The sequence below is a fragment of the Hyla sarda genome, chromosome 1 (assembly GCF_029499605.1).
Source record: "Hyla sarda isolate aHylSar1 chromosome 1, aHylSar1.hap1, whole genome shotgun sequence".
In the NCBI taxonomy this organism is placed as follows: Eukaryota; Metazoa; Chordata; class Amphibia; order Anura; family Hylidae; genus Hyla; species Hyla sarda.
In genome coordinates this window covers 329,593,885-329,597,681 of record NC_079189.1, presented here as the reverse complement: position 1 = coordinate 329,597,681, position 3,797 = coordinate 329,593,885, and the positions used below count along the sequence as shown (strand labels likewise).

The window sequence follows — 3,797 nt, the reverse complement described above, 5'->3', positions numbered from 1 at the left end:
CTGTTAGATGTTTTTATTTGAAGGATGATTCTAAGCTGTACCACTTTTTCACATGAGAATACATATAGTTCTGCTCTCAGAACTTTCTACGTATACAACTTTTAGAATGCTGGCGCAAGTAAAAGTGGTGGTGTTCAAATATTTCCCCTCCCGCTAAATACATTATGATACAAGTATTTACCAGTTTTTCTCCCTCGCCGCAGTGAACAGTTCTTTATCATGTCTTATACATTGTAACATTACCTTGGATCAGAAACTAGTGCACAATTATACAAAGCAAATCTTATTGCATTTTTCTTCGTATTCAGGTCAATAGGGAACAACAATACCAGACACGGCCCATAGACAACAGTAAAGCCATTCTGTAAAAGAACAGCCTCGGGCTAAGTTCCCACTTGGTTTTTTTCTGGCAGTTTTTGGATATCTGCCACTGCAGTTTTTGAGCCAAAGCCAGAAGTGTATTCAAAAGGAATCGGACATATAAAGTAAGAACTTACACTTCTCCTCCATTATGGATCCACTTCTGACTTTGGCTCAAAAACTGCAGTGGCAGATATCCAAAAACTGCCAGAAAAAAACAAGTGGAATCTTAGCCTCATTCTGGACAACCCCTTAAGTGATTGTTTTCACACGTGCATATTTTGCTGCAGCTATTCATACCCATTGAGTTCAATGGGTAAGAAAATCATCAGTAGAAAATCTGCATAAACATACACATGTGTAAAAGTAACCTTAAAGGGGTACTCCTGCCCTAGACATCTTATCCCCTTTCCAAAGGATAGGGGATAAGATGTCAGATCGTGGGGTACCGCTGCTGCGGAACCCCGGGATCTCGGCTGCACCACCCACCTCAACGGCTTCCGGCAACGCTGGAGACTTCGGATCCCGAACACGTGAGCGGAAGAGCGTGACATCACGAGACTGCCCCCGTGTGATGTCACGCCCCGCCCCTCAATGCAAGTCTATGGGAGGGGGCGTGACAGCCGTCCTTTGGATAGGGGATAAGATGTCTAGGGGCGGAGTACCCCTTTAATGTTCCTTTTGTTAGATTCTTCTGTTAGAGTACATTCACATGTATAGTTTCTGCTGCGTATTTGGCTGTATGTTTTCTGCTGATGAATTTGCTACCCATGGACTTCAAGGGTAGGAAAATCAGCTGCAGAAAATATGCACCATAATATGGCACGCGTGAACATATCCTTACAATTTTACTGTTAAGTTAGTGAAAGTAAACACCAACCAACATTGTGGGGTTTAGTGTAAGACTGAACTACTAGAAAATAAATTATTTTTAGATTGTGTCTCCAGATTCACAAATGTTACTGTTCTCTTCTACTTCCTGTTTTCATCTAATTATATTCACAAATAAAGACTTTTTTTTTTTTCTTAACAATTAATGTAAATTTATCTTCAATGCTGTAGATCTTTTTGTACTATCTGTCCAAATAATAAAACCTACATCCGCGTCTTCTCTTAAGCATAATCCAGCTCTGTGTTATGGCTGAAAGTCCCTGGCCTGACCACATGGATGTTAACTTGAAGTGACAGCACTATAGGGGAGCGCTGATGCTTTGTTAGGGTTGTCAGACCTGCAGGCCAGGACTTGAAGGAAACCACCCTTAGGATGCTTCCATACTTTTTTTCATGGCATTTTACTTGGCTTGGAAAAATGGCACAAAAAACTTCAGCATGCTTAATGTGTTTTTTATGTAGTTTTTGTAAAAAAAAAAAAAAGTTGCATGTTTTAGAATATGCATTTTTTCAGAAAAAAAACGTAAAAACAAAAAATACAACACTCATTTGCACATGCGTTCTGAAGCAGAGAGAAGAAAAAAAGCATTGTAGGCTTCCCTACTGACCTCTAGCTAACAGTTATAGGTTCTTTCTTCCCGAAAAATGCCATGTGTTAAACAAAAACCTTTAGCTGGTACAATGCTAAAGAAGAACTTTGTGCTCCAGAGCTGCTCTACTTCATGTGACCAGAAGTTGCAACCACTGTCAGCCAATGTACAGGCTAAGGAGATCTAGTCTCAGAAGATACATACATAGAGACACTTCCCTGCTCCATTCATGTGTTCCATAGTTGTGAACGTTAGTCCAACGATGTGCCTTTTAAGGGTAGGTTACACATGCCGTATTTTGCTGCTGAGTATTTTCCTACTCATTGAAGTCAATGGGTAGCAAAATCAGCTGCATATTTTACTACCAATTGACTTCAGTGGGTAGGAAAATAGGGAGCAGTGAAATACAGCAGGTGACCCTACCTTAGACCTAGTTAGATTAGGCGTTCTACCACTGAAGTAATGATGTCCCATAAGGAACTGGGATCTAGCAATGCAAACTACTATGGGCATGCTGTTTTTAATAGCCCATAGCAAGAAATCAGGTCATTGTTTTTTTTTCCAGTTCAAGAAGATCATATTTATGAATTGTTTTTCAGGGAATGAAATATTATAATTCTAAGACATTACAGATCTTTAAAACACGCCTCTCATTTTTCTCCAGCGCTTCATTGGGGGACACAGGACCATGGGTATCTGCTGCTTGCCACTATGAGGCTGACACTAGGCAAAAAACAAAAGCAGGTCGGCTCCTCCCGGCAGGATATACCTGCTATGAGCAACTCAGTTTTAGCTTGGTGTCAGCAGAAGGCAGACACAGGTCTGGAATTCTCAAGACCTGGTCTTATTTCAATTGTGTTTTTTTTTTTTCATAGTCTCAGTCTATAGTTAGATTTTCTCTCCTTTTTTGTTTTTTCTAGCATGGGGCGACAGGAGCATGGCGCTGCCTGATCCCCCACCTGTGAGCTAGGGGCACAGTGCATTGCAGGATGGGCCATTAACCCCTCCTCGCCACCAACCCCTAGCTGGTTGAAGACTACCTAGGTTAGTATGTTCTATGTCGGTGAGTATGTTCCCTTACCCTACTCCATCGCTCCCTCCATCGCCCCCCCCCCCCCGGACATAATTTCTCTTCCCTGGATGTTTTTTTTGGCTGCCAGAAGGGTCTCCCTGGGGCATAAGGGGTTAATCCCGGCAGTTCTCTCTCAGGCCATTAGCGGTACTCCCCACATCTGCTTTGCGACTATCACTGACTTACTAGTGTCTCCTGCCCTCTGTAGCATACGCTCCCCTTCGTTTTCTGCGCGGCAAGATACTTCCTCTGGGCCGCAAGCGGTGAGGTGCACTTTAGTCCACGGTTTTGGCCTGCAGTGGCCCCGCCTCTTTGTTCCTCCAGCGGCGCTTGTGCCTGCTGTGCTGTGGTCCCCCTGCCTTCACACGGGCCTTTTCCTCCGGTCTGTGCCGCGGGCAGTTCTCTAATTGAGCCCTCGGCTTGGGCCTAGACATAGCTCTGCCCCCCTTTTTCGGCACCTGTTTAGCGTGCCTGGGGTCCTGTGAGCTCCTCCTCTCCTGCTTATCTCTTGTCGGCGTGCACGCTCCGGGAGCAGCCTGTAGCCTATCATGTGTGAGCATGAGCTGCAGGGGGCTGCATTTCTCCTCCCCCTCTCTACTTTACATATGGGGCTAACGCATGCGCACTGGGGGTCAGGACTCTGGCCACTCCGGTGGTTGCGTGCGCTGCAGAGGTCAGTCGGCCCCTCCTTCCCTGCTTCTGAACCAGCGTGGACCTAGACACACCTCCCTTCTCAGCCTGCGCTCAGCTCTACCTCCCTGCCGGTCATATCGTGCTGCTGTCTGCTCCAGCTGTACCCTTCAGCTAGACACAGGATCTTGGGTGAGATCACTTCTTGTCTGTCTGGCTTACTAGTGTCTGCTCATGTGTCTGGCTTACTAGTG

At 45.2% G+C, this 3,797-nt stretch overlaps 1 protein-coding gene across 4 annotated transcripts in view; it reads left to right on the top strand.

The window, feature by feature from the left end:
• Positions 1–1,477, top strand: part of ACO1 (aconitase 1) — a 65,898-nt gene extending 64,421 nt beyond the window's left edge. For all 4 annotated transcript variants that reach the window (XM_056519623.1, XM_056519606.1, XM_056519614.1 and 1 more), the window contains exon 21: positions 1–1,477. This exon is cut by the window's left edge and continues 346 nt beyond it. The gene's annotated coding sequence lies outside the window, so the exon portion shown is untranslated.
• Positions 1,478–3,797: the final 2,320 nt, after the last annotated feature.